Source organism: Pan troglodytes, chromosome 9 (genome assembly GCF_028858775.2).
Source record: "Pan troglodytes isolate AG18354 chromosome 9, NHGRI_mPanTro3-v2.0_pri, whole genome shotgun sequence".
Lineage (NCBI taxonomy): Eukaryota > Metazoa > Chordata > Mammalia > Primates > Hominidae > Pan > Pan troglodytes.
This window is the reverse complement of record NC_072407.2, coordinates 30,103,825-30,116,916: the sequence shown is the minus strand read 5'-3', so window position 1 is coordinate 30,116,916 and position 13,092 is coordinate 30,103,825. Positions and strand designations below refer to the sequence as shown.

General features: G+C 36.6%; 1 long non-coding RNA gene across 1 annotated transcript; it reads left to right on the top strand.

The window, feature by feature from the left end:
• The first annotated feature begins 9,259 nt into the window (after positions 1-9,259).
• On the top strand, positions 9,260-12,458 carry LOC129136411 (uncharacterized). Its single transcript, XR_008538017.2, has 3 exons — positions 9,260-9,643; positions 11,936-12,028; positions 12,396-12,458. It is a non-coding gene; the product is annotated as an uncharacterized LOC129136411 (long non-coding RNA).
• The last annotated feature ends 634 nt before the right edge of the window (positions 12,459-13,092 follow it).

Sequence of the window (13,092 nt, the reverse complement as noted above, 5' to 3'; positions counted from 1 at the left end):
CCAATTAAGCTTGCTTTTTTGAAGACTGAATTCCCACAGGCATGTTCTAGTCCCAAAGAGCAAATGTGATGATAAAAATATAAAACTTGCCCATTTGACTGTATAGCTTTTATAGATTCATGGAAAGTAAAAGTACCTCTTTCGATGCTAAAAATTATTAACAAAATATTTACATAGTATAACTTTTTAGTGTTCAAAGTTAGATCTTGACTCAAATTACACATGGATAAGGCTGAAAATAAGTTGAGATGACTTGGTCCAGTCCTAGGCTGCTCTGGCCAATGGCCAAACAAAATATTTTTATTTAAAATTTGTAGTCATTGAACACAATTATGTATTCATTCATTCATTCATTCATTCACTACTTCCTATCTAGTACGAGCTAAACATTGTTCAGTGTTCTACATCGTTGAAGAAAACAGACCAAGTGCTTAGTACTTGTAAAGCTCATATTTTATAATGAATCAATTCATAAACTATAAATATTATAAATATGTTAATTAAATACTGTATTACAAATTGGTAGATGAGAAAAAGAAAAATGTAGAGCAGAGTAAAAAGACATATAAACTTATTTAATGTTAGCCTGTTTTTATGTTCAGAAATTTATAGAGATATTGTTTAACTATTTACTTGCTAATGAGGTGTTCTCATAAAAGGAAAAAATACATTGTAATTTTTAAAGAGCCTTCATTTATAATTCAGAGGTTGCTCAACTGGTTTTGAAGAAGAGGTTGGCCAGATGATTGGAGATTTCCCTACAAGTCCTAAATTTTAATTCCTGTGGGACCATAAGGTGGTGATCTTCCACTTATGCTTTTAGGAGTGGCTTCATGACATTGAGACAAGAAACCAGGCCAACTGTGTCATTATGAATAAAACAGCCTCCTGAAAGTGGTTCTATGACTGAATTTAGCCCAGAATTCTCCAGTGTCTATTGCCCCTCAGCAGTTTCCACCCCTGGTTCCTCTGTGTTTGCAGTCCTCTCTGCACAAAACATTCTTCCTTTCACCGGATTAGACTTTCTGGCTCCTTTTCACAAACAAGTTCTGAAGTCAAATGCCACCGTCTCTAAGACCTTTCTGACACACAATTCAAATTATCTGTTCTGCTCTGGAATTTTCTGTCATAATAATAACTATTTTGTTTTCTCCACAATGCTGAAGTTAAATAATTACATCTTGCTTCCTTTTTTATTGCTCCCTCTTCTACAATTTGAGCTCCCTGGAGAGCCTGTCTCTAGTTTGTCTTATTCAGAGCTATAATCACAGTCCCAGCACACACACTAAATAAATATTAGCTGAATGAGTGATGAGTGGCCCTAATTTCCCATACTTAAAATATTCAGTCAGGGTAAGTTTCTCCTTAGTTTAGTATTTTCATTTCAGTTAAATTATTGTCCTAGAATAAATATAATTAAAGAAATTGGCTCCTTGTGCAGGAAATAAAACATTTATAGTATAGTATAGTTTATTCTAGTAGTTAAGGTATTGGATTCTAGAGTTCAAATTGTAGCTCTGATTTTGGCAAATTTACTTAATTTTCTATGATCCTGGAGAATTAATTTTACCTTTTTTACCTTAATTTTCTCATCTGTAAAATTAGGATAACAGTCATGAGAATGACTTCATAAGAGAAAAATTCTTAGAAAAACATCTGATATAAAATAACTCAGTAATTATTATTATTTTAGAAACATTGTATAGAGTAACTATAATTCTCAACATCGTGATTGTACTGGTACATATTATAAAAACAGCATAAAAGCAACTATTGAATATACAGTTAGGCTGTCACTAAAAGTGTAAGTGATTACTATTTCAACCAAAGCAATATGTCTCTTCATGGAATAGCTGTTTTCAGAAATCCATTTTGGTTGGTGAATTACAAAAACCCAAATGTTTTGTAAAAATGGTGCCCTCTGAAAGCTGCTGAGTATGTAACAGCTGAAATCTGTACTTGCTGGAAATTCTCTATTGTCCCTGTAATGCACTTTATCTTCTGATGTTTCTCAGTCCTGTAATGCACCTGTGAGAATTTTTTTTTTAATCATTGAAATAGTTCCTCAGAGATGCAAAATGTCAGAATGGGGCTTTGACAAAATGTTTTCTTTAGGTATACTTACTCATTTTTATTTTAAATTTGTCAACTAAAATATTTTGACTCTCTGAGTAAATAATGTGAGTTTGATTTCAATTATACTTACAGTGTGATGGTAACTCCCTTGGCCCAGGGATGGTAATTCCCCTGGTCCAGGCCTTCTCCAAAACTTACATTAAACTAGTACTATTTTGTGAAAAACACATTACTCAAAGCCTGTGTGAAATTCCTCAGACCTCAAATGTGCCCGTCAATTCTTCTGTAATAAGTAGAGGTCAGACTCAATGGCATCATCAAAATAGGAGCCAGAAAAAAAGTATTTCAAAAAGCTGATATATTTTCTCAGAACTAGATAAAACCAAATGTTTCATGAGGGGGAAAATGGCCTTAGGAGTTGATATTTGAGATTTTCAAATGGCAACAATATTTGTTGAGGAAATTACTTACCAATAATATTAAAATATCAGATGTTTAATTTTCTGGTCATTTTTATAAAGCACCTTTCTGAAATATAAGAGTTGACAAATGTTCTGGTTTAGACAGAAAGATAGTTTGTGTGGTTTAGGCCTTAGAAAGAAAACAACGTTCCCTACTTATACTTAAATTATCATACTGGCAATTTATTTTGGTATCTTAAGCATTGCTCTAGCATTTACTCTAATTCATCCAAGACATATAACTGATATTAACCAAGTTCCAACTGATCACAAATTACTTCTCTAGGTGACTGACTCCTCCATTTGCTGTCAGACACATTTCTTAGCTTTAAAGTAACAGCTATATTTTAAATCAAACATCTGATAAGAGAATTTAATCCATAATATATAATGAACTCTTAAAACTTAATAATAAAAAGATTAAAATCCAATTAAAATGGGAAATTGGCACTTCCCCAAGAAGATATACAGATACCTAATAAGTACATAAAAAGATATTCAGAATCATTAGTTGTTGGAGAAATGATACCATTCATACCCTCTATGATGAGTGAGTTTGAAGATTTTCAAATGTCATCATGGCTTCCTGAATAAGGGTCAGATTCATCCAGCTGGAACTTATTATTCCAGATAATCTGCTCTCTGCCTAAATTTCCAGCAATGGGTTCTACTATCAACATCCTTTACTTACTGAATTACTTGCTGTTTCTTCCACCAGGCGTACCACATGTTGATGTTGTGCAGATGCTCCATTTTTAGCAAACCTCCAGGTGGGAGCACTGCAGATGGTCTCTGAAGAACTATCACCTAGCTGATGTCTTGTATACAATAGCTATGAAAACTCTCACCTGTAAAAGTGGCATGTCTATCCAACCAGATGCTTCCAGACTGCAAGTTATGTGTGACTTGCAAGTATAGATTTGTTCATGCTTATTTGCTTGATTTACATAGAACAAGAGGACTGTTGTATAACTTATATTAATAAAAAAATCTACATGGGAGCAGTGAAGAGAACTTGAGATTATTGGCTAAAACAAATAATCACTTGCATTTTGTAGACATAATTAGTCTTTTGTGGCTAAAAATACAATTTAAAGTTACTTCCTGGATCTATAAGAAACTTAATTCAACAAGCAAAAATCAACCCCATTAAAAGTTAGGCTAAAGGCATGAAAAGATACTTGTCAAAAGAGGACAATCAAGTGGCCAAAAAACATATATAAAAATGCTCAACGTCACTAATCATCAGAGAAATGCAAATCAAAACCACAATAAGATAAGGTCTCACACCAGTCAGAATGGCTAATAATAAAAAGTCAAAAAATAACAGTGGCTACCAAGGCTGTAGAGGAAAGGAAACATGTATACACTGTCAGTGGGAACGTAAATTAGTTCAGCCACGGTGGAAAACATTTTGGAGATTTCTCAATAAAATAAAAACAGAACTATCACTTGATCACTGAATGGGATCAGTAATCCCATTACTGGGTATATACCCAAAGGGAAATAAATCATTACACCGAAAAGCCACATGCACTCATGTTCATCACAATACTATTCACAATAGCAAAGATAAGGAATCAACTTAGGTGCCCATGAGCAGTGGATGGGATAAAGAAAATGTGGTACGTGCACACTACAGAATACTGTGTGCAAAAAGAATGAAATCATGTCCTTTGCAGCAACATGTATGCATCTTGAGGCTATTATCTTAAGCAAATTAATACAGAAACAGAAAACTGGACCAGAAAACCATGGGATCAGTCATTCATCACCAAACCTCAGTGTCATTCAATATACCTACATAACAAATCTGTACATATACCCCAGAATCTAAAATAAATGTTGAAATAAAAAATGGAAAAATTAAAAAAAAAAGTGTCTTCTTGCGATTTATAACATTTCTCAAAACATATCATGCTTTGTTTGACAGGAAATTTCCAGAAATTTTAATGGGAATAGAATGTCACCTATTATTGATTCTGACATCAGAATCTCATGGAGAATTGGTGGATTATTTGCCATGTAGTTTTGCTCCTTGAGAGATTTCAAAACATAAATCATGGGTGTTATTCTGGAGTGTTCTTATCCTTAGTAGAACTTGGGGTAGACAAGTAATCCAGTCACTTAAAAAAAAGTTAAAAACATCCCAAAATATAGCTCCTCAGGTTTGCATATAAGACAGTTTTGAGAGATCATCTAAAATGTATTTCTTAGATACACAAGTATTTTTCTTCTTGAAGTTCCAGATATGTAGCTGTATCCTGCACTTACTATACTAGAATCTTATTATGTGGGAGCCTAGGAAACCCTATACATTAAGCAAATTCTACTGGTGAGTCATATGCATGCTAGAGTTCAGGCAATAGTGCAAAATCAAGTGCCAATGTTGCCTACAGCACTATGAATGGAAAACAAGGCAACATCCAGAGCTGAAATGTCTAGAGACAAGGGTAGTAGCTAAGGCGGTGGAAATATTTTTCATTTTGCCCATTAAAAAATTAAGTTATAGAAATATTGCAAGAATTATAGAATTAACACCCATACACAATTCACATAGATTTATCAACTATTAACAATTTATCTGTCTTCTTTGTTATTTGGATGAACGATTTGATATATTTTGTAGTTATCACTCACTTTACTCCTAAATATTCTTGCCATTATCTCCTCTGGAGGAGCCTTCTTAGCCGCAACACAGTCACATTCAAGAAATTTAACATCAACACAACTCTATTACCTCATGTAACTACCCAATTGTGGTACCGGTCCGTGGCCCAAGGGGTTGAGGATCCCTGATTTAAACCATAACCTAAATTTCTTCCAAAGTTAGCTCAGCCTAAACCCAGGAATAATTAAGGCAGCTTGAAAGCTAAAGGCAAGAGGTGGGTAGGTTAGATCAGATCTCTTTCACTGTCATATATCACTTCTCAGTGATATAATTTTTCCAAGGCTATATATATATATATATATATACACACACACATACATGTGTATAACTTATTCAAATGTCCCCAATTGTCTTGATACTGTCTTTTGTACTGTTTTGTTTCAATCATCATTTTTTTTTTGAGATGGAGTCTCACTCTGTCGCCCAGGCTGGAGTGCAGTGGCGCGATCTCGGCTCACTGCAAGCTCCGCCTCCCTGCAAGCTCCGCCTCCCGAGTTCACGCCATTCTCCTGCCTCAGCCTCCCAAGTAGCTGGGACTACAGGCACCCGCCACCACGCCTGGCTAATTTTTTTTTTTTTTTTTTGTATTTTTAGTAGAGACGGGGTTTCACCGTGTTAGCCAGGATGGTCTCGATCTCCTGACCTCGTGATCCGCCTGCCTCGGCCTCCCAAAGTGCTGGAATTACAGGCGTGAGCCACCGCGCCTTGCCTCAATCATCAAATTTTTTATCAAGTTGCACATTGCATTTAGTTGCCATGTTTTGTTTAATCTCCTTTAATCTAAAATAGTTTTTCTGCCATTTTTCTTTCATTACACTGATGTTTTTGAAGATTACAGAAAATTTGTTAGATGTCTATAAATTTTTACTTATCAGATCATTTATTTGTAATTCGTTTTAGGTTCAATAGTTTTTGGTAAGAATTGTATAAGGCGACATGCCATTCTCAGTATATTGGTAATGCATTGAGATATCAGTTTGTACCATTATTGGTGATAGTAACTTTGATCTCTGGATTAAGATGATTTCTTCCAGATTTTTCAGTTGTAAATGTATATCCTTCCTTGTCATTAATAAGTAATATGAAGACTGATCTCAGTGATTTTTAATGTCTTTTTATAACACTTAGCTGAAACTATTACAGGTCATCAAATGAAGATTTGCGAGTTGAATCATTTCTTCTATAATCAAAAGTTGGGATTCTTTGTAAAGGCTAGATACCCCTCTCAATATTCCTATTCTTTGTTTTCCTTGGCTTTGTTTGCATCACCACGTGGTCATAGACTCTTTTCTCCTTTGTAGGGTCAATGCGTTATAATTCATTACTATCATTGTTTCTATCCATTCTCAAATGTCTCAAATGTGGTCAAGGGGAGCCCCTTGAAACTGGGTCCTATGTGTTCTTTGACATGTCCTTATCATATTTAAGTATTTCCACACATGTGGCCACAACAAAGGGTCTCATTTTATACATTCTCTACATTTGCCCTGGAATTAACAGTTTATCCAAGTGTTACAGGTAGATAGGCATGAGTGGGGCAGGAGAGGGCTGTCCTCCAACCCACTAGAAATATTGGGTGATGGTGGCTGGGCGTGGTGGCTCACGCCTGTAATCCCAGGACTTTGGGAGGCCGAGGCAGGCGGATCACGAGGTCGGGAGATCGAGACCATCCTGGCTAACACGGTGAAACCCATCTCTACTAAAAATACAAAAATTAGCCGGGCATGGTGGCGTGCACCTGTAGTCCCAGCTACTTGGGAGGCTGAGGCAGGAGAATGGTGGGAACTGGGAGGCGGAGCTTGCAGTGAGCTGAGATGGAGCAGTGGCTCCAAGTAGCTGGGACTACAGGCACCAGCCTGGGCAACAGAGTCAGACTCTGTCTCTTGAAAAAAAAGAAAAGAAAAAAGAAATGTTGGGTAATGATATGGCAATTGCCACATAACCCTCTAAAAGTCATAAATTGGCAGCCAGTACCAGGGAAAGGCCATTTCCTGATGGTCTACATCTGTTAACATTAAAGTGTTAATTTGAGGCACACCCCTGGGAGAAGCAACTTCCTGGGCATGCACATTAAGAGATAAAATGGCAAAGTATGATCTTCCAGGTACACTCCACCAGAAAAGAGAAGAAAGCCTGAGATGGGCATGCGTACAACTTCCTAAACACACTACACATGCTCAATTCCCAAGGGTAAGAAGAGCACTGTGCATGCAAAAGGCCAACTCTAAGGGAAGAATCATGGAAAAGAGGTGAGTATATAAAGTCCCAGGATCAAAGTTAAACGTCCCCCTCTTCTTTTTCTCTCTCTTTGACCTTCAGACGCACACTTGTATCTCTCTCAAGGGTTCTTTCTTTTCTTTCCTGTTCTAAGTAACTTCCACTCCTGCTCTGGACTTGCTTTGGTTTCTTTTTCTGCTTCATGCCCTTCAGTGGGATTCTTGCTTCTGAGGAGGCAAGAACTGAAGTTGCTGCAGACCCACATGGATATGCCGTTGGTAACTCAGGGTAACTCGGATCTCTGCCACTGCTAACACAAGAAACCCTGGCTATTTTAGTGGTGAAGGAGATTTAAAAACTAAGATCAAGTGTGTCCTATAGGTTGTGTGTCATAATTTTTTGGTCCATTCCTCTACAGTGCTAGAAGATTTAGAAAATCATGAGTTCATAATGACATTCTAGTTTTCATCTTATACCACAAAGTTCTTCTCCTTTCCCCATTCCATATATTTCTCCTTTTCCACATAGAGAGCACTGGTTATCCAAAACTTTAATGTATTTTTTATCATTTGCTTAATATTACAATGCACATTAGTTTCAGAATCACTGTCCTAATACCATTACAATAAATAAGCTGCTATTAAAATTTAAGATTTATTTGCATTTTTTCCTTAAAATATATCCCACTGAGGATATATAGTCAAAGTACTGACTAATTCAAAAGTTGTCTGACTCATCTTTCATTTCTTCCTTCTGTATGTTTGTGTTATCAGCTTAAAACATATTTAGATTTATTTGTTCATATTTAATTATAAATTATACATTGTTTCCCAACTATTGGTTATTTTAGAAGGGAAGAAGTCAAACATTAATGTGGTTCAAAAATCAAAATATACAATATTAAGAAAATTTGTATTGTCTATCATTTTCACTGTGATCCTACCTACTCCCTGTCAGTGGTTAATTTAACTCATTTTTATTTTCCCACATGTTCCTCTTTGCAAAATAAGTATACATATACACACAGACACAAATGCCTGTATGTGTGAACGTATACATACCTATAAAAAGTTCATATATGTATATGTTTATAGTTTTTACACACACATACACACACACCATTCTTATCTCCTCTTCTTTCTTACATAAAAGGTAGCATACCATATATACTGCTTTGTAATTTGCTTTTTCCACTTAACCTTACATCTTGGAAATCACTTTGAATTAGTCATAGAGATCATCTTCATTCTTTTTGTCAACTGTGTGATAATGGTTCCCTATTGTATAAATGTGTGGGTAAGTTACACTTTATTTACTGTCTTCTGTATTTGGCATTGACCTTGTTTTCAATATTTTGCTATTATAAATAATGTCTCAGGGAATAAGAATATGCATTTTTTTCTTACTCCTGCAAATGAGCCTTCAGGGTAAATTTCTAGTAGTGTGATAGTGGAGTAAATTGTAAATTGATTTGTAGTTTGGTTAGATATTGCTAAGTTTCTCTCCAGTAGGGTTGTAATCCTAACAGGAACACATGAAAAACTACCTGCTTTCCAAAAGAATAGGGTCTGAAGGCAGGGAACTTAAAGCTAAGTCTTTCTGAATCAAAGAAAAACACGAAGGTTTTGGGGCAGAGAATCTGAGGCCAATTTGTGCTGATTTCCCAAAGCTGGAGCAAAAGGAAAACACCTGGGTGTAGGGGCAGGGAACTTAAGGCCAATTAACACAAAATTCCTAAAGCTGAACCAAAAAGAAAAAAACCCATCTTCTCAGGCCTAATAACGCAAAATCAAACGCTACTCTCCCTACAACCCTTCCCGTTCCACCATGTCTCAGATGAAAAGAGAGAGTGCCTTAGATTGGCCACGTGCTAAGCAAGCACCATCCCTTCATCTGCATAGGGCACCTGTTCACCTCAGCCTTTAATTAGCCACAGACCAAATCCTTCATCCAGATAAGGGATAACCAATGGGGGCCTCAAAAGGAGTACTTAAAACCCAGAAAACTTTGTAACGGGGCACTTGAGCCGCTTGCTCAGCCCCACTCCCACCCGGGGGAGTGTTTCCTTGCGTTAGTAAATCCCTGCTTTCACTGCTTCATTCCTGTGTTTTGTTCCTTTTTTACTTTGTGCGTTTTGTCCATTTCTTTATTCAAAACGCCGGGAACCTGGACAACTTACATTCAAGGCCCTCCCTCCGGTAACAGCCTCACTTGTAGGGTAGGTTTGTTGAGCTTTGGAATCTCTGCTAATGTTATGGGTGAGAAATGACATGGCAGTGTGTTTTAAGTTGCATTACTATTATGGGGGAAGATGAGCATCTTTTTATAGGTTTGAGGGCCTTTTGTATATCTGTTTTGTGAACTATCATTTATAGTGTTGCTTAATTTAAATTGTGTCTCTGATTTTTAATTTTTTTCCTTAAGTGGTGTGCACTTTTTTTATGCTACAGAGATTAGCCTGTATCATCGATATATTTTGAAACATTTCCTCAATTTTCATTTATTTTTTGACATTATCTCCAGGGTTTTTCACCTTACATAAGTACTTAAATGTAATTGAATTTATTATATATTTCTTTCATTGAATTTTTTCGAATCATAGTTGTTTTTTCTTCAGATTATAATTTGTTTTTTTTCTAGCAACGACAAAACTTATTCTATTTTAGTTTATTTTGGAATTTACTTTTGTATATTGTACAACATATTGGTTCAATTGCCTCTTCTTAATTTCTATCAGGTTGCCTACAAGTTATTAAAAAGTCCATTTTTCTTCAATGATTTGATATACTTTTCTAGATTTCCAGATGTACTTCAGTGTTTTTGAACTATCTCTTGTGTTCTGCTGGTTCATTTATTCATGTGCAGGTGGCAAAAAAGAAGTAGTTTTCATCAATTACTCAGTGACTATTAAAATTGCAAGTACTTTCATTTGTGTCAATTACTCAAACATGAAGAGAGAGACCATTGGAAACCCTAGGAAATGATCTCTATAGAAACAGTGTTAAATTCAAATCAATTAGCCTCAGTCTTTTACAGTTATGATCTCTCTGTGCTACCTGTATGTTTTGAAGACGGGGGGAGACTTGTTGAAAGAGCCAATTGTTTAATTCACTTAGAATTTGAGTAGCAAGAAGGAGCATTGAAACACTTAGTATATTCCAGTCTGGTCTCTTTAAAGTGCCTTTTTTTTTTCTTTCCTACAGCGAGAAACCTATTTGTGTCTCTGATATTATTTGCTTTGATTTGTTCTTTGATATATGTAACTTGAATATAAAATGACATACAGAAATGCTACATAAAAATGATGTCAAATGGTGTTTCAAGAGGGAAGTAAATAGGATTTCACTCAAAGGATCTTTTACATACATTTTTATTAATCAACACAAGGTGCTAGGTTATATGATTTATGCCCTCACAATATCCTCAGACACAAACGTCCTGTTGAAATAGCTTGTTGCTTTCTTTCTTTCTTTTTTTTTTTTTTTAGACAGAGTCTCCCTCTGTCACCCACGCTGAAGTGCAGTGGCATAATCTCGGCTCACTGCAACCTCTGCCTCCCAGATTCAAGTGATCCTCCTACCTCAGCCTCCTGAGTAGCTGGGACTACAGGCGTGTGCCACCATGCCCAGCTAATTTTTTTGTATTTTTAGTAGAGATGGGGTTTCACCATGTTAGCCAGGCTGGTCTCAAACTCCTGACCTCAGGTGATCCACCTGCCTCAGCCTTCCAAAGTGCTGGGATTACAGGCATGAGCTACCATGCCTGGCCTCTTGATGCTTTTCTTAAATTCACATTAATTTGTTTGCTCTTGCTAATTTTAAGAGAGCCGAAAGTCTGATTGTTTCAATTTTTTTATTGTCTTCAAATTTTTGTTATTCTATTTTAAATAGCAATACTATGATTTTAGAAAAATATACTGAAAAATATTTACATTTGTTGAGTTCTGTGCGATATTCTGCGTTGAGAATGTTGACCTGGATTAACCCGTGTATGGTAAATGCACCTGATAGCAATAATGTAAGTGTACCCTGAGAATGACCCTGTATGGCAGTCTCCTGAATGTGTGCTCCAAGCTAGGAATCTGGGAGTGGCCAGCCTGGAGATTTGTTCCTTTTCTATGAGGAACATCTGAGCCCCTGGCTTGTCCCATGGCACACAGGCCATATAGGGGATCAAGGCCTTGAGTTTTGGGGGGGGGGTCCCTCAAAGTTGCCAGGTGTGGGTTGTTAGGGAAAGGGTGCTAAGTGAGAATGCTACCTTAACTGCACATCTTTTGCAAGTGGTTGTGGTTCTCCTGCCCAGTCCATCACCATTCGACTCTCTCCCCTGTATGTAAACCCCCAATAAAATCCCATGTCTCTTTTGCTGTCTCTGGGTCTCTTCTTCAGCCTCTTGAACTAGGTGCCGTCTCTACTAGAGTCAACAGGGATTCGGCACAACAACCACACTGCACACAAGGATGTTAACTATCATAGTTGGTCCTGATATCGCTTTTTTTTTTTTTTTGTAGAGATGGGATCTCACTGTGTTGCCCAGGCTGGTCTCAAATTCCTGGCCTCGAGTTATCCTCCCGTCTTGGCCTCCCAAAGTGTTGAGTTTACAGGTATGAACCACGGTGGCAGCTTGATATTCTTTAGAGCAAAGCCTGCAAGAATTCTTCTCATACATAATTTTCTAAAGTCAATAAAGAGACTAATTATTAATAATTGAATGCACACTATGAGATGAGAATTAACACATTCTTCTAGACCGTCAACTTAGAACAGGATTCAGAAAACTATGCCTGAAAACCAAATCCATTCATCTGCCTATTTTTGTAAATAGTTTTATTGGATCACAATAAAACTATTTGCAGTTTATTTACCCATTATCTATAGCCGCTTTTGCATTGCAAGTGCTGAGTTGAGTTGGTATGACATAGACCATATGGCCCTCAAAGTCTGAAGTTTTTACTGTCATGCCCTTTACAGAAAATGTTTGCTGATCCCTGACTTGGAAGATACTATATATTGCAAATTGTAAGTACTATAAAGTGATATTTTACCAATTATGTTACATAACAAAACTACCTTTAAAACCTAATGGCTTAAAATGATAATTTAGTTTTTCTTATTTTGTGACTTGGTTGAGCATTTTCTGCTGCTTTCACCTGAATTGCCTGCTTTCACCTGTGTCTAGAATGTAATGGAGTTACATTCTGTTGGATAATACCTTCTGCTACAAAGTCCAAGGTGGCTTCATATGTGCTGACAGTTGGTCCTGACTTTCATCTAGGAGGGCTCAGTTCTCCTCTGAGTAGCTAATCATCAGTATGAAAGTCTGGCTTCTTTATACACATGGCTCAATGTTTCAAGGGAATAAAGGCAGGAAACTGCATAAAATATTGCAGTGAATATCTGTGAACTCCGTCAGGGAGAAGCCAAGCTGTACTTATACTGCTAGTAGCACTTGGCACTGAACTTTGTATATGGCTTGTAGAAAGAAGAAAGGGATTGATCAAAATTACGGATCACAAAGCAGAGTTTGAAGAGGATGAGATTAACCATGACAATGGCAACCTTTAAGGGGAAACCTCTAGACGTTCCATTCCCTTATGTGTCTAAGGCTCCTAGACAAGGCCTCTGACAAAAACTGCTCGTTTACCTGTTATGTCTTCTTTGTTAAGTG